The 18,922-nt window shown below is 41.1% G+C and overlaps 1 protein-coding gene across 8 annotated transcripts in view; it reads right to left on the bottom strand.

Annotated features, from left to right (window-relative positions):
• The window catches only part of LNX2 (ligand of numb-protein X 2), an 88,110-nt gene extending 69,228 nt beyond the window's left edge, over positions 1 to 18,882 (bottom strand). For 2 of the 8 annotated variants that reach the window (XR_010597827.1, XM_024105318.3), the window contains exon 1: positions 18,698 to 18,866. The gene's annotated coding sequence lies outside the window, so the exon portion shown is untranslated. Of the gene's footprint in view, positions 1 to 18,697 lie in introns of all 8 variants that reach the window. The other 6 variants (XR_010597826.1, XM_008167398.4, XM_042842847.2 and 3 more) reach the window with 4 other exon arrangements.
• Positions 18,883 to 18,922: the final 40 nt, after the last annotated feature.

Here is an 18,922-nt window from a genome sequence, read left to right as displayed (position 1 = left end):
GTGCGGTCAGTGAAATCAGTTGGAGCTTTACTAGCCACTTTACTGGGGAAGGCTATATTATATTAGGCTATATTATATATTATATATAGGGAACCCTATATTATATATTTTAAATAATGTAAAATGCACCAGATATAATAATCCATAGGCACATGAATAAATTATTCACACAAAAGTTGGTGAATGGATGTAAGCAAAATGTTGACTGTGCTGTTGAAAGGGAAGTACAGTTAAAAATCCATTTTACAACATCTTAACATTCACGCGTGCCAAATTTTCTTGAGTTAAATTTATTTTTCAGAGTTACAAAGAATCCCAGGTTTCAGAGTAGCAGCTGTGTTAGTCTGTATCAGCAAAAAGAACAGGAGTATTTGTGGCACCTTAGAGACTAACGAATTTATTTGAGCATAAGCTTTCGTGGGCTACAGCCTACTTCATCGGTGCGTTCAAAATTAATTATATAAAAAACTGCTTAGTAGTGAAAAAAACCTATATATTTGGAATCTTTCCCCCCCACTTGTATTCATGTTTATGCTTTATTAAAGTTTAGTATTACTACTCTGCATGACTACATTTCTTTAAAAAACAATCAATTCAAAAAGATATCTTTCCTTCTCAAAATTAATTTGCAGTTTAACTCGTTTGGCTGTTCCTCCCTGTTACAAAAATCATATAGTGGCATGAACTCAAAGTTCAAATCACTTTGTTTTCATTATCATCACAAGCAACCTAAGAAATGTTGCCATCAATAGTAAATTCACATGAAGCTGCATTCCTATGGCATGTTTTGTGCATAGAAATCAATTCATAACAAAATCTAGTGTTTAAAATTCAGTTTATTCTTCAATTCCTCTGCTAAATTGACTAATTTATTACATTTTCGAGTACGTTTGATTTTGGATATTATGACATCCTGGTTCATGCCACTAGCGAGGAAACAAAATAGCCGGGATGCCTGAGGACAGATGAGAGTAAAATATCAAAAGCCTGGAAAATCAAGAATATTGCTCTCTGTTCCTGTTCCTATATAGGTCTTTACAGCGTTAATGCTAAAAATATCAACATTTCTTCACTATAGAAATTACCATACAGCCATACCCTTGAAGGCCATTAAGAAGCTGCATCTGGTGCAGAATGTGCTAGCTCAGCCACTTAATAGTAGGGTTACAATTCGTCCGGATTTACCCGGACATGTCCTCCTTTTTGTGCTAAAAATAGCATCCGGGGGGAATTTGTAAATAACTCAAAATGTCCGGGATTTCCCCCCTCCCCGGCAGAGCAGAGCGAGCGGCTGGGAGGGCTGCAGGAAAGTCACGGGCTGGACTCCGGAGCAGTTGTAGAGGGCTCCGCCCTGCATTCTGAGCCGGCAGCTCTCCCCTGCAGCCCGGCTCCGGCAGCACTGTGCAGGGCCAGGGACCGGGTTTTGTTGTGCTGGGGAGCGCAGGCACATGTCCGGCTCGCACAGAGCCCAACACCCTGTTCTGAGCAGCAGGGTAAGGGGACCAGGGGGCAGGAGAAGGGGCAGGGAGGTTCTGGAGGGGGCAGTCAAGAAACTGCCCCCTCCTGCCCCCTGGTCCCCTTACCCTGCTGCTCAGAACAGGGTGTTGGGCTCAGAACAGGGGGGGGTCGGGAGTTCGGGGGGGCTTTTTGGGGGGGAGTGGAGAAAGTTTTGGGCAGTCAGGGTACAGGTAGGGGGTAGGGTCCTGGGGGGCAGTTGGGGGGGGTCTTAGGAGGGGGCAGTTAGGGGACAAGGAACAGGGAGGCTTAGGTAGGGGGTGGGGTTCTGGAGGGCAGTTAGGAGCAGGGGTCCCAGGAGGGGGGCAGTCAGGGGACAAGGAGCGGGGAGGTGGGGGGCTGGGAGTTCTGGGGGGGAGCTGTCAGGGGGCAGGAGTGGGGAGAGGGATCAGAGCAGTCAGGGGACAGGGAGCAGAGGGGTTTAGATGGGTTGGGAGTTCTGGGGGGGGCTGTCAGGGGGTGGGGAGTGGTTGGATGGGGCGTGGGAGTCCCAGGGGTCTGTCTGGGGGTGGGGGTGTGGATAAGGGTTGGGGCAGTCAGGGGACAAGAGGCAGGGAGGCTTAGATAGGGGGTGGAGTCCTGGGGGGCAGTTAGGGGCAGGGGTCCCAGGAGGGGGCAGTCAGGGGACAAGGAATGGGGGGAGGGTTGGGGGTTCTGGGGGGGCGGGAAGTGGGAGGGGCAGGGGCGGGGCTAGGGCGGGGCTCCTCCCGTCCTCTTTTTTGCTTGCTGAAATATGGTAACCCTACTTAATAGGGAGCACATTTGACTAAGCTTTTTGAGGCAGTGCAAAGCAGAATGGGACCCCAATCCCAGGGCCTTTAAGCATTACTGTAATACAATTAATAAATAAAACCACCATCATAAGGGCTCATACAGTCTGCACTGGCTTCCTATATGCTTCTGGGTCCAAAGCAAGGTATTAACATTGACTTTTAAAGCCTTACATGGTTTAGGACCTAGCTACTTGACACAATCTCTCTTCTCCAGCACCACTGCAACACCTGAGCTGGAAATCCCAACATTGTGCTTTTTGTTGCTATTGGCAGTGTTTTCGGCAGACGGCCTTCAACTCCGGACTACACTTCCCCCACTGGCTTGGAAATTAAGTACATTAACCTTCAGGCACAGCACCAAACCCATCTGTTTACTCTGGCTTTTGCCAGAAATGCAGGATATTGTTACTTCAACTTGTCATCAGAAGAGACGTCTAATTTGCTTCTTTGTTATATTACGTTTTGTATTTTTTTTATATGTAGATATACCTATCTCATAGAACCGGAAGGGACATTGAAAGGTCATCGAGTCCAGGCCCCTACCTTCACAGCAGGACCAAGTACCGTTCCTGACAGATTTTTGCCCCAGATCCCTAAATGGCCCCCTCATGGATTGAACTCACAACCCTGGATTTAGCAGGCCAATGCTCAAACCACTGATCTATCCCCCCCCCCCCCCCCCCGCCCCGGTATTAGGATTTTTTTTTTTTAATTTATATGTATGCTGTAGAACACTGGGATACGGACTTTTTTTTTTTTTAATAAAAACATTACGAAAGCTTGTAGTGATTGCGATTTAGCTTGCCAGCCATTTCCCATTATAAAAGATCCTTGCAACAGTTTTCTGTAAAGTTCTAAACCCTTCCATTGTTTGCACTGTCCCCTGAAATTCCATTCATGATTGTGGAAACAAAATATTAAAAGCTACTATTTCTCTTCTCCCATTTGTGTTGCTCAGGAAAATTTGGACACCGTCCCAAAATAACTGAGAATGAATCTTCTAAGGTCAGCCACACAAAACTGCCACAGCACAGCACCCTCCACACCCTACTGGGAACACCTGGGACCTGTCAGAGCAGCTGCAATGGAGAAGTCAGGCTGGGCTTGACTTTCCCCAACTACCCCTACCCGCCTCGTCCCAACACATAGGCCCAGTAGCCCATTTCTCCCCTTGGGATAACAGCTTCCTTCTGCTGCCATCTAATCCTACAGTTTAAGCAGTACTGAAAGTTCAGAGTTCAAACCTTGCTGAAGGTACCTCATGGGAGGGGGGTTGTTATAGCTGGACATAAGGTAAAAACATTCAGTTAACTGCAAAATTTTGATCATCCGTAGTCATTAATTCTCCTGGTACTTATTGCAGGAGTCCAGATGTCAACCCCAGTATACTAACTAAATTCTTATTAAGTTGATTACATTCTGCCAACTTAAATTCTTCCCTAAAGTTTCAACAGGCTACGGTATTCTTTGCTATTTCCTATTCTGAACTTTGTGAGCTGCTGCATTCCTCCCCAGCCATGTCTGCATTTCAGTTGTGGAAGTGCCCATAGTCTTGGTGCACCTTAGCCCTTGTGACCGCAGTATGTCAGAGATGCATAATTTATTTATGCTGAACAGCTCTGCAGAAGGACATCAGAAAAACTGAGGAATCATTTCCTGTACCTCACATATTCCAGAAGGAACCACCTTCAACAAGAAATCATCACATATTCCCACACACTGGAAAGAAAATAAAATCCGGAAACCTACCTGGAAATCATGCAAGCAACCCAAAACAACTATCAAAAAAACCCTGACAGCCATCCAACAAAAACAAAAAGTGGAACCAACTACAACGCCACAACCCACAGAACACCACTTCCAAAAGAAACCATGATACCAAGGCCCACTACATGGACACTACATGATACCTCAACAGCATCAACTTATCAAGACTACCCCTAACTGAAGCTGAATTATCTGTACTCTCCAAGGAACTGAACTTCCTGCCCTGTCACAGAACCTGACACCATGGGTACGTCTTCACTTACCGGAGGGTCCGGCGGCAGGCAATCAATGTTCTGGGATCGATTTATCGCGTCTGGTTAAGATGCGATAAATCGATCCCGGAAGTGCTCGCCGTCGACGCCGGTACTCCAGCTCGGCGAGAGGAGTACGCGGCATCAACGGGGGAGCCTCCGTGCCGCGTCTGGACCCACGGTAAGTTCGGACTAAGGTACTTCGAATTCAGCTACGATATTAACGTAGCTGAATTTGCGTACCTTAGTCCGAAGTGGGGACTTAGTGGGGACCAGGCCCATATTAACATTTGGAGAACTAGAAGAATTATTTCGCAGACTCCTCAAAGAATTCTTTCACAACAAAGATGACACAGCTACAACTACCATGTCCCCACTAACAGTCATAAGAAAAAAGAATCATCTGACTGGACATCCCACAGTGGACAAAACCACACACTTGATCATTACAATGATTGCTTCAGGAAAAAAAAATGACTGTGAAATCCTTAGCAAACATCACATCCACCACAATTTCTCTACTGCCAAGAAAACAGCTATGCAGTCCCTGAAATCCAAGCACCAGATAGCAATCAAGCCAACAGACAAAAGGGATGCCATCTTGATCTTCAACCATGATGCCTACGTCAATCAAGGCCACTGACAATTCTCCGACACCATATACTATAAAGAATTCAAAGAAGATACCACCCCACAACACAATTCACCCAGGAATTTAAGGATATCATCAAATTCTTTCCCAGACAACTCCAAAAGAAACTCTATAACCTCATCCCCCACCAACCTGCCCCAGGGACATTTTACATGCTTCCCAAGATACAAAACAAGGAAGCCCAGGCACACTCATCAAAGCTGGCCATGGCACTCTTATTGAAGGAATATTGGGAATCATAGCAACCATCCCCAAACCACTCACCACACCACACAGCTTCCTCCAGGACACAACTGACTTCCTCCAGAAACTCTGCAACATTAACCACCTCCCTCAGAGCACCATCTTTGCCATCCTCGATGTCATCTCCCCATACACCAACATCCCTTCTAATGATGGCATCGCTGCCTGCCTCAGAGATCTACAAGACAAAAGACAACACACAGATATCCATCCCAAACACATCACCAAATTCATCCATTTCATCCTCACCCATAACAACTTTACGTTCAACAAACACACACTTTGTCCAAACCATGGGAATAGTGATGAGCACTATGATGGCTCCCTAAAATGCCTCTTCTTGGGCCACCTCAAGGAAGAATTTCTGGACAAATGCAACACGGAACCAATGATATATCTGAGTTACATGGATATTTTCATCCTCTGGACAGATGACCTAAACTCCCTCAGATTTCCAACTTCAACAACCACCACCCATCCAGCAAACTCTCTCTGGAACACTCCCATACCAGCATCAACTTCCTGGACCATGATCAGCTTCAATAATGGAAACCTACAGACAACTATATACAAGAAACTGCCAGATCACCACACTTACCTTCACAGATCCAGTAACCACCTCAAACATAGCAAAAAAAAAAAAAGGTACATGTCGTGTACCTTATCCACTGCACTAACTGCCCAAACAACAACTATGTGGATGAAACTAGACAATCACTATGCTCTTGAATGAATTTACAGAGAAAAATGATTCAAAACAAAAACCTGTGGGTGAACACTTTTCACAAAACGATCATTCCACATCCAAACTCGCAGTCCTCATCTTCAAAGGAAACCTGTACAACGCCTTCAAAAGACAAGCCTGGGAACTTCAACTCATAACTTTGTTAGACACTAAAAATCATGGACTCAATAAAGGCACTGGATTGATGGTTCACTACAACAATCTATAACCCACAAACCCTTCCCTGTCCTATGACCACAGAAGTATTAAGTGCCCACTTCACCTTGAATGGTCTCTTACAAAATGTGTTAACTCCTTGTGCTAAACAATCTGTTCTACCTTGTCTTTAGCTGTGACACTCTGAGTACCTTTTCCAGACCTGAAGAAGAGCTCTGTGTAAGCTCGAAAGCTTGTCTCTTTCACCAACAAAAGATGGTTCAATAAAAGATATTACCTCACTCACCTTGGCTCTCTAATATCCTGGGATCAACATAGCTACAACACCACTGCATGGAACATAATGTTACTCCACAGGTGTGAAGACAATAGTTAAGTTGACATTTACTATGACAACTTATGTCAGCTCGTATCATGATACTCTGGTCAGGTTGGGGCATTATCCATAGCATGCAACAGAGGCTGACAATGTGCACCCAGAAGAGTAGGATTTATGTATGAAAGATTTAATAAACTACTAAATCCCTCTGTAAACAATGGTAATGGTATCAACAGTTATAGTTGTTCCACAATACATCATTCATGCTGAAAAAAACATTTGGGGGGAAAAGAAGGAAGATTTAAAGTCAAAAGCTTGGTTTAAAATATTTTTCTCTAACAGAAACCATAATTAATGTATGTTAGATACTAATCCTCTTCCAATCCATTTGTTAAAGCAGAGCCATTTTTTCCCCGATTTCAGATTTCAAAAACACACAAACCAGGAACTTCTGGAGTTTTTAAGATTTGCAGAAATAAGGTGTTGCCCTTTTCTTTAAAGGGGCTACATCCGCTTTATTTCAAATATTAGAAAGTTAGTCAACTTTCCAATAGAAAACATGAAAGGCAAACATTCATCCCCTATTAATTCAACCCTACAAACTACTGTTTGTTCCTTAAAAGGGTTACAGCTTAACATCTGAACTCTAGAAAAATTCAGCAAAAAGTTACACTGAAATATTAAACTCTCCTTTAACAAAAGAGAAGTCTACATAAGTGTTTGCAGAGTGTTTGAATAATTGCACTTTATAGTCTGTCATACTGTATTTCTGAAGATTTGAAAACTGAAAAAGATGAATACAATGAAAATATTATGGACTCAGTCAGGGTAATATAGACATATTAATTGAATTAATTTTCAAATCTATTTAGTGTTTTCTACATTTGACTGATGTAAATAAATACACAGAAACCATATGGAGTATTCTAGTCAACTACATTTTATGTAACAGATGCTATGGCAACTGAGGAGTATAAACACAGTAACTGAGTATCTTGTACAAACAACCTCTTTGACGGGGATATGGATCACACAGCTTTCATATTTTAGGCAATACATCAAACTTCTTATTACTATGAAAAGTTACTGGTAGCACTAGAAGATTAAAGATATTCCCAAAGATAAATAAGTACAGGCAAAAGCAATAAGTTAATGAGCAGTGAGTTTGTCAAAAGTATTTTATATCAACTTTCTGTAAAATATGTACAATAAAGTTAACTACACATAAAAATCTTAAAATTAGAAATGACAAATTCTTCATGAATTAAAGAATGTGGAAATTTGACTTGATCTAATAAAAAAAATGAACTAGAACCACACATGAACTTAAAAAATAATTCAGAGAAGCTTTCCATAACTGATGCCAAATAAAAAAAGTCCTAAATTGAGCCCAGAACAGGAAAGAGATTGAAACTTGGCTGAAAAAACAATCCTGAGTTCCTTCCTTCCTTCTCTTTGGCAATTAGAAGTGATGATCCAAATGTTTACCCAAACTCTGTGAAGGAAGTTGAGTCACAGAGCATTGTAGCAAAATGACAAAAACAAAACAATTCAACAGAAAAACAGGACAATTGAATTCAGAACTGTATCTGTTTTTAGAAGACATGCACTCCTATCAGCATGGCATCTATCGGACATGTTTTGGCACATTTTGATTGGTCTGGCTTATCTGTAAGAGCCAGAAGTCAGATTCCTCTTGTATGGTGTCCTCAGCTTTCTCCACAGACTTTGCAGTTTAATTTTTTTCTACACCTTGTCTGAAGTTTATAAACCATGCTGATTGTATAGTCCTTGCATAACACCAGACTCTGCTTCTGTCCAGAAGACTAGGTAGTACATCAGAATCCCATAGTCTGGGTAATTCACAGCTGAAAGCAGAGAGGTTGTTACAACCCTGGCTTAGCTTGTGGATAGTTACCAGGTTGATGTACTGGACCACAACCACAGCTCTCATGTGCCTTTATGCCCACTGTCTCGGCATGGTTCAGATTCACTTATCTTTAAGTTTGGCCTTTCAGGCACACTCCTGGGTACAGACTCAAATGCTGGTACCCCTTTTGAGATGTGGAACCAAGCAGTCCAGCTGCCCCAGATTCCAAGACCAGTGCTGCAAGGTGGGAAGGTCCCAGAGCTCAAGCCTGAATGTTTACACCATATTTAAACAGTCCTGCAACCCAAGCCCCACGAGCCTGAGTCAGCAAGCATGGACAGCCACGTGTTTTTAACTGCAGTGTAGACATACCCATGGAGTTCTCAGAGATAACTGCTAACAGTTCCAAGATCGCTTCAACTAGTTCCTTAAGTATACTATGGCAAATTTCATCAGGCCCTGCTGACTTGAATATATCTAACTTATCTAAATATTCTTTAGCCTAATTTTTCCCTATTTTGCCTTCCATTCCTTCCCCCTTGTTAATATTGTGCTGTGTTAAGTATCTGGTCTCAATTAGCTTTTTTGTGAAGACTGAAGCAACACCTCAACCTTCTTGATGTTGTCCATTATTAGCTCTCCTTCCCTCCTCAGTAGAGGACCTATACTTTCCTTCATCTTTTTCTTGCTTCACATATAATGGTGCTACGTGCATTTTGCCATGGTATTATTGAACAGCAAATTATAAGTTTTCACATAACTTAGAAGACATACTTCCCAAGCCCTGTGAGCCCAAGTCGGCTGGCATGGGCCACACATAGGCTTTTCTCTGCTGTGGAGACATACCAAGAAAGTACACGGAAGAGAGGGGAGTAGATAAATATGTATTAATTCAAAATGAACATAAAGAACCAGCCGCACAAGTTCTCATATTTCTACAGCTGTTACTTTGATTTTTCTTCAACTGAGTAGGAACAACCTAACATGGTCCCTACTTATGTGAGTGATATACTGTAGATTCTCAGTGCACTATCCATAGGTTTGGAAGGATTAGTTCTTTTTGTTGGTGTATGTCAGTAAACATTGATTTAGCCATCCACACACATATCAACAGAAAAATATTTCCATCAGTAATACTGAAATTTACAGATAGGCAAAGTAAGAAGAATGCTGCTTGAGAACTTATTAGTTTGATTTAAGGATATTTGCTTTATATATTTTGACATGTGATGTTGACATAATATTTTAACAGTTATAAAGCCTTAGCTTTTTGAAACTCAATGTCTACTGTGATTAGTTATTGACTGATGCCCCATAATTTCCAGCAACTGTGAAAATTTAAATTGATAAAAAATTAAGAACATGCTTTAAAATAAACATTGATATTATTTGTTGAAATTGTTTTTAAAAAAGTTAGTTTTGCCAACCCTGACTATCCATGAGTAATGTACAATTACCCACAGCCCATACGTCCTCCTTGAAATTTGATTTACTGTATAACCTACCACTACAGAGCAGTCACCTTTAAGAATCTATTCCTTGGCTGCGAAAGTCACTACCTAGTATGTTATTTGGAGAAAAAAAAATCAAAATACAAAAGGGCTCTTAAAATACAAAAGGGTTGTTCTGCACACCAAGTGAAACAAGCAGCAAGACGCACCTGCACTGGATTCAAAACATACTTGAACTGCTTGACTGAGAAACAGTGGGTATGTCTACACTGCAATTAAAAAACCACAGCTGTCCCATATCAGCTGACTACAGCTAAGGGACTCGGGCTAAGGGGCTATTTAACTGCAGTATAGCCGTTCGGGATTGGGCTAGAGCCCAAGCTCTGGAACCCGGCAGAGTGGGAGGGTCCCGAGCTCAGGCTGCAGCCCAAGCCCAAATGTCTACACTGTAGTCAAACAGCCCCTTAGCCTATGTCACCTGGCATAGGCTAGCCATGGGTATCTAACTGCAGTGTAGACATAACCAGTGAAAACTTACTTTGGGACAAGGAAATGGCAATTACTTTGGGTTGGCAGCTAAAGCGTGACCAGAACAAAATATACCTACAGATTTAGATACCAATATTTCACTTACATATCAGAAAAAATCTCCATGCATTTCACCTTTCAAAGTAATTATAGTTTTGCCTTTATTTACATCTACCTCTATTGCTTAGGAAAGCTCTGCGGCTACATATGCACCTCAATACCACCTGATAATTTAGTGTTCACACTCATTCTTAAATAGCAAAGAAAACCACAAAAGATAGAATTTGGAGTCCTTTGACTGCAGTAATCTTCTGCCATAAATTTTAAAGGGGATATTGTTCATAACAAAGGACTCTGGGGTTGTGTATCCTGCATTCAAGCAGAAGTAGCGTGTTCTACATATGTTAGTACAGAAGCAACCAGAGCAATACCAAAAGAGGTTGCAAAAATGGAAGAGAAGGAATACTACCTTGAACCTTATTGCAGTTACTGATAGCAACTGTTCTTATTCCAGCATCATCTTCTGATCAAGTAGTAAAAAGAGATGAATAACAGACTTCCTGACATAATTTCCATTGAACCTGTGCAAGATCTTGGAAGATAATGCACTACAGTTTCATATTCTCACTGCTATCACTAGAAGAGTTAGCAAAACTATAAGATATTTCAATAATATTTATATGCTCTCAAGGAAATATTTCTCTCTGTGCTTTGATGCACAACTGTGGGGAACCCAATCATTTTTCCCAGCAGCTACACAAAGAAGTATATTTGACAGAACTACACCACTCCAGACAGGAAAAATTGAAAGCTATCCCTTACCTTTCTGCAACTATTTTTTTCTTCTCGCTTCCTGCACACACCTCTTTTCAGTTGTGTTTTAATCCAATACATATATAATGTACTTGTACCTACCAATAAGCATCACATTTCCTTAATGTCCTTTTTATTTTCTGATATTTACCACTGTTTGTATCTAAGATTTAAGACCTTTTAAAAATGGTATCTAATTATGAAATTAATATGCGCCTCACCAGTCACCATGATTTTTGCAGCACCACAACCAATAGTTCTTACATAAATATTTGCCTACTCTATCTACCATTAGTTAAGTGTTCCCAAACCTCTGCAATTAAATTTTTTTTTTTCTTCTCTAAAGGAATGGGTGCAGGGGGAAACAGTTAATTGTCTATCTTTCCATCCCAAATTAAGCCATCTTCATCCACTGGACAACAAAAATCAAATGTGCAAATAGGAGGATGGATATCCTCTCACTTACGTTAGTCTGTTTCCTAAAGCATTTCCATCCTAGACAGCTTCCCGTCTAAACAGGATACCGTGACTTAGCTATTGTCACAATTTCTGTTCTGTGAATTAGGCACTTTTATTTTTAAACTGCATCCTGAAGAAAACATTTGCCATGTAAATTTGGGATGTTGACCTAGGGATTAAGAATATCATTTAAATAAAAGATCTATCAGAGTGATTTCAAACCTGGAATACTAATAGGCTTTCACCCTTCTTTTTAAGTGAAGTGGGGAAAGATGGTTGAAGGCAGATGGCACATGGGATGGTGGGGGCGGGTCACATGCTTCCCCCCATTTCTCAGGCCACCTCTTGCCAGGATTCCCAGCAGCAAGGAGGCAGCAGCTCCCCCTGGCAGCGGCTCCCCCTGGCAGCGGCACTTACCATGTGTCCGTGCAGCGTGGGGAGGGAGAAAGCAGCAGGGCGGTTGGCTGAAGGCTGAGCAACCCCCGCAACCTGGGACTGCTTCTCCTTCCCTGCTGCTGAGGTCCCAGCACTTCTCGCTGCCTGCTTTGCAGACTGCCCACTGAGGTGAGTCAGAGTGGCATCTTCGGGATTGGGAGGGGAAGAGGTAACGTGGTGCTCAGTGCCAGGCAGCTCAGGTGGAGCCCCATCCAGTCCAAGAGCCTCAGGGGTGAGCGAGGGAGCAGGTTGGGGGGCGGGGAGAGTGGGAAAAAGGGGGCGTACCCTGCTGCTTCAATGCAACCCAGCAGCAGGGGGGTGCATTGAAACTCCAGCAGCCTCCAACGTGCCTATCAAGGAGAAGGTGATTTGGGAGTGTCATATTCCCCCTTTCAACAAAAAGTGACTGATAATTCTCCAACTTCTTGTTAACTGAGACGATCCAGCCCCAAGCACCATCCCACCTTGGTGTCACCCACCCCGATGATGCATGGGGGACTGTGCATCCCAACCGTGTTGCCCCTTTTGTTGGTCTTATTTTGAACATTTGCTAAATTGATTGAGTATAGTTCAGGCAGAGAGGGGATACCTGCAAGCTCTGTAAGGGGCTAGGCAGCCACAGGACAGAGAGGAGAAGGAGGAGGAGGTTGCTACTGTATGTTGTGTACATACATATTAAGTTTCAGGGGATGGACACAGAGGCAACGTACAGGGCGGTCACGTGCCCCCACAGAACCTTTCAATTGTGCCCTCCTACTATCCACAGTTATGAGTCACCTCTGGTTGAAGGGTTCCCTACTGTACATACTAATAAAATATCATAAGTATTTTACAGTATTGGGACCATAAAATGCATACATAGACAGATTCAACTGACATTCGAGTGAAACATCTGATTTGTTTTTGTTATTTAGGGTAATGGAAAGAAATAAGAAGTTTAATTTTCCGAAAAAGTAGGGCCTCCAGAGATCCAAATTACGATATATAAGAAAAGCGGTATCATTTCTAGCGTCATTGTATTTATTTTTTTTTATTTTATTATCTGCTTTGACCTATTTCACTATGCCAAATGGTAGTACAAACAAAATTCGGATAATTTTTAAGAGGCTACAGTAGATACAGACCAATTTCACAACTTATTTACATTTTTATAAAAAGTGAGAATGAAACTATTTAACAGGGGTGTTGCGAGGCTTCGTTCATTAAATTGTGCAAAAATTTGCTAAGTTCTTTGGATGGAAGATGTTGCAGAAATGCAAACTATTATGTTAATTTTTGAAACCTCACAAGCTAAATGCCATTCCTCTGAAAGGCTGCATAATTAGACACATACATCCATAACTTTTTATTGTATAATCCATAAACTATCCTACAAACATATATTTAGAACTTGGTTATGAGTGTGTTGACATTTAGAAACAAGAAAAATGCTTAGATCTTCAAAACAAATGCTTTCTTACATTCTTGTTGTACTGAACAAACATTAACTTAACTAGATCAATATGTACTTCCTTGAAGCTCAAGACTTCATCTCCACTTTTTTTTCCCCCATCCAAAATACTAAAAAGGGCACATGAAATAAACATCTTCAGGGTTATTTATGAAATTAATGTCCATTGACACAAATGTAAATCTAAAACAATATAATGGTTTACAACATAAATAATCATACAATCAAAAAACTTGTTTTAAAATAAAAAAACTATGACATGTTTATATTATTGCAAAATATGCTGCAAATATGAAGTCAGGACATATGCAATCATACTGCCATCAATAAGACAACAGTACTGCTAACAGAGCTATTGGAGCTGGCATGCCCACTGGATTCAATACACACCTACACGAACAACAGGTTTCATGCAAAATATGAAGTGTTTTGGTATTAAACATGGATGGTTAGGTTTATTCCACCAAATTTATTCCTGTTAAGCTCGGATCCTGCAAACACTTACGCACAGGTTTAACTTCAAACACAAGAATAGGCGCATTGGCTCCTATGAAAATACTCGTGTTTAAAATTAAGCCCACGAATAAGTGTTTGCAGAATTGGGGCCACAAAAAGCATGCATTACAACATTATTCTTTATTGCACTATAGACACCATGACCCAACAGTTACATAATTAAATAATGACAGTTGAAAGGATTTAATTTTCATCTTTAAAAGGCAATAGACTTTCTGAACAAGTAACTATAGGTCTACTATAAGGCAATTAAGAAGCATGCAAGTCAGTAATGTGATATTACTTTTTATTATACTTTTTATTATATTATTTTTTAACCAATTGTTAATCCAAATAAAAGTCAATACAGTTTTCAAATATGGAAGACCAACCACTGACCGATATTTCATGTCCTCTGTTGTCTTCTACAGCTCCAACAGAGAACATTTTGTTTTTAAATGACTGCAGTTTTCTTTTTAGTTACAACTGTTAGTATTTAATAAACAAACTATATTTTACCGATTCCTGAAATCAATTTAGATAATCCAATAACTAATAAACACTCTCTCTTTATATGTTTCACTTTTAGTTTTAAAGTGATACTCTCAATTGAAAAAAACGCATTGGTCTGAAAATGTTTTACCTCCTATTATTATTATTATAAGTGCAAGACTAAAATAAGAATCTATTTTGTTCCATTTTCTTGCTATGTGCATTTGATTATACATAAAATTTTGTCAATTTCACTCTTTCCTCTGTACTGTCGATTTCAACGACATGAAGATCTAATTTAAAAAGGACAAAAATGAGATTATAAAACATATAAGTGAGCAGGGAGACTTCGGGGCTTGAAACTACTTTAACTTATCTTTTGAAGTAGATTAAATTTCAATGGGATGGTGATGCTCCTTTTCATCAGAAGCTAACAAACTTGCTTGTTGTCAGCAAATAAGTACACAGGTATATATACAGATATATTTTGTTGTGGTGGTGGTTTGACACACACTATATGCACCATAGCCCTGATTCTTAAGACTGTTCTGTGCAGGTGGACCCTTATGCCAATACCTTGAAGTTAACAAGGCTCCTGGGAGAGCAGACCCTTGGCACCAGTGCAGCTTGCAGTACCATGGCCTATATTTTTTGTAATCAACAACAACAACAAAAACATGGTGCCTACTTCTCTTGCAGAACTGGATCCATGGTTTATATAGCTTTGTTTAAAGTGAACTATTTTTTTTTAAAGAGGTGCTAGAATAGAATCAATTCATATCATCACAAGAAGCAAAAATATTTAAAATCCAATACACCTCTACCTCGATATAACGCTACCTGATATAAAACGAATTCTGATATAACGCGGTAAAGCAGTGCTCCGGGGGGGGGCGGAGCTGCGCACTCCGGCGGATCAAAGCAAGTTTGATATAACGTGGTTTTCACCTATAACACGGTAAGATTTTTTGGCTCTCTAGGACAGCATTATATTGAGGTAGAGGTGTATTTGAAAATTGTTTCTTCCTTTACTTACTTGCCCTGAGTTCTGGGTTCTCTACCTTGCCTGAGTTGATGATGTCACTAAATCCTAATACAGGATGAAGATGCAGCTAGATTAGGAAAACAGTACAGAATATTTTAGTTTAAAATAAACTTTAATTGTTACATTTATCCATGTATTTTAGTGATTTAGTAAAGCAAACAGTTGTTTTTTTAAATATATCATTTCAGTTCACTTTAGACTAACAAAGTGGTTCTTTTTACATTTGCTTGTCAGCCTGTTCTAACTTTCCTTCACCAAAAAAAATACTGTATTATTTTATGTAGCACCAAGCACAAAGGAAGATAAGATTCCTGCTCCAAGAAGCTTAATTACAGAAGCAACGCTAACAGTGCTCTATTAAATCATGCTAACGTTCTAAAATGCGTATTTAGCTTATGTACCTTGTTTCCATTTTGAGGAAATTTGTTTTAATAAAGTCACAGCAGCATATGGCACTAGCATCTTTATTTTCAAAGTGGATATGGAGTTGGACACTATTTCAAGCCATCTGATGTTTCTTCCTAAGCCTCCTTGATCTGCTATCTGATTGTATACTTAGGATAAAAATCAGCAAACCAAAAGAATTGGGAAGGGGAATAAATATCAGCCATTCAAATTGTTTATTTAATGAAATGAAGAGTCTAGCTCAGAACAGCTTCTCTTTTTAAGAAAAGGTCAAATGCACTTACGATTCAGAATTTATTTTCAGAGACTATCATCAAACATACGCCAGAACTAATCTGTAACAAATATTTTAATTTTGTATGAAGACCAAAAATAAACCCACAATATAATATAATTAAAAAAGGAATTAAATTAAGCTCAGAAGTGCTTAATAGTGGATTTTTACAGATGTAAACAATCAACTAGTATGCATTAGCAACATGGTAAGTGACAGTCATATTTGCCACTGCCCCCACATCTAAAATAATTGGTTATTCACTTAGCTGACTGAATACTAGTTTTGTTTTGTTTCTCAAAATAAAGAATAATTTCTAAAGTATTCCTGGGAAAAGTTCAGTTGTTTAGCAGAAGACCACCCTATCTTTTACATTATTTTTCTGATAGAAAAAAACTAGAGTTCAAAAAAGGAAAAAGCATTTGTTATTTAAAAAGTAGACATTTACATTTAAGTTCTGAAATAGCTGTCTGTTCTACATGCTTCAGGGAAAGTTTACATATATGCCTATGGTTTTCTTTGGCAGGGTTGTAAAACATACCACCTTAATCCAGTTCCTGTAACAGAGGCTTGTTTACAGCTGTTCTTTCTTCCTCCAACACACTCAGTAATTCAACTCCTTTTCAGACCTTAGTGCTCTTTCATAAAATTATATCAGAGTAAAATAGATGTATTTCAATATCTCACAGAATAAATGCATCTGTAGTCAATCCTCTGTACATAAGCTAAAGCACAAACACATCAGTTTTGGCGCATATGCAATTTAGGATTAAGTACAGTCTTTAGAACATAATGACAGTTCAGGTTTGGGAAGAGAATTGTTGTAGTTCTTGGAAGACACCTAGTGTGAAGTTCCATCCAGAAAATACCCATTTTTTCTCCGTAAGCGTGTTTAGTATCACAAGCACCAGGAAGAAATGGCCACAGCCAGCGACAGAGGGCAAAGTAACCCCTCGTCTCTCATTACATTTTTGCAACGATGACATTGCCTTTGCTTTTCTCTATCCTCAGAATGTGTGGGTTTTGTTGTTTTTGTTTTTTCCCCAAAAGTAATAATAACTTATTTATATTCAAATAAAAATGTGAATATATACATAAATATATATATTGACAAAGTCAAACTGATGGTCAACAGACATATTTAGGCAGCCTCTGCTTGCAATGTAGGATTTATCCAAATCTTCTGTCTGAAAGGTATGAAACGTATGGGGGATTCACAATCTCCCAGTGACAGTGATGGGAAATGCAGTGTGTCAGAATTTGAAGGAGTATAGATAGAAATCACCACCAACATATCCTCAAGAAACAGTAAATCTGCCTCAAAATATGTGTTAACTACTTATGCTAAACAATCTGTTCCATCTTGTATTTAGCTTTGACACTCTGAGTACATTTCCCACAAAGAGCTCTGTGTAAGCTTGAAGCTTGTCTCTCTCACCAACATAAGTTGGTGCAATAAACGATATTTTCTCACCCTGCTTGTCGCCCAGTAAGAGACAGACTCACCCACCCCACAAATCTCTAACATGGAGAAGGGGCTGAGAGAGAACTATGGGGAGAAGGAGGAAAAATCAGTATCTCTCCCCACCCAGTCTTTGATCAGGTTGAGAACCAGTGGAGATTGCTGATACTTTTATTTACACAAATATAGAACAAAACTTTGAACTAATCCAGAACTTCTGAGGTATGCATATTATTAGCCTATATAAATACATGTCCTCATTACTTTTATCCTGGTCTTCCCTCCCCCTTCTTGCTCTTATTGCTTGCCATACTTACTGCATGTGTTTTAGGCCCTGATCCAACCTCGTTTGCATAGGGTGACCCCTGTACCCCAAGCAAAGCCTCAGTGACCTCAACGGGACACTATATGGGGGCAGGAGTCCACCCAACCAGATCAACTTTCAGGATTGGGACCTAAAAGCAGTAAGCTCCTTTGAGGCAGGTACTGTGTCATTTTATGTGTTTGCACAGTGCCCTGCACAATGGGGCCCTAAACCTGACTAGACCCTTAGGGCACTAATGCAACAACATACATAAAGAATAATGGTCTTCCAGAGAGAGGGACAGCACAATGGGGGATGGAGGAGGAGATATCATTATCAACACTCTCCCTACCCCCATCTACCACTGAGTGGGGACTGGGAAAATCGTGCCCAGGAAGAGGAGTGAGTAATCATCATCACCAACCCTCCCACACATCCTCCCCCAAAACACACCCTGTCCCCGTGAGAGAGGAGAGGATCCTCCCTCACAAACACAAGAAACAGAACTGGGGAAAGGGGAGAGATTATTTCCATGCCTTCCGATTTCAAGCACAATCACTATCGGTGGTCCTGAGCTGAGGTTTTTACTACCCTGGTCTGATATTAGGCTAAAGCAGCAGCCAGTTGACACAAGCCCACGGGGGGTGGAGATGTCACCACCAGCTCTGATACACTACAGAGCCCAGGAGGCACCAGCCAGCCCGCAGCCACACTGGGGAAGCGGGGCGCCCAGCGCTCCACTGGCAGCCTAGCGGCGAGGCACTAGGAGCGCGCAGCCTAGCAACTGACTTACCCCGACCGGCTTGCGCCGCCGCCGCCTCCTCTCCGGCCCCGACTCAGCACGGCGCCCGGGTCCTGCTCATCCCGCGGCCGGGGACCGGCTCTCTGCCCCCGCCCGCGGGGCTCCGCCTCCCGCTGTCACGGGCGAGCTCCTGGCAAGAGACAAGCGCCCAACTCCGGGCAAGGACTTCGCCGCGCGCCTCACCTGGGCGGGCCGGCTCCTCCCCAGGGCGGTGCC

Source organism: Chrysemys picta, chromosome 1, assembly GCF_011386835.1.
Source record: "Chrysemys picta bellii isolate R12L10 chromosome 1, ASM1138683v2, whole genome shotgun sequence".
Classification (NCBI taxonomy): Eukaryota; Metazoa; Chordata; order Testudines; family Emydidae; genus Chrysemys; species Chrysemys picta.
Note: the sequence above shows the minus strand (reverse complement) of the source record. Positions and strands in the feature narration are given on the sequence as shown.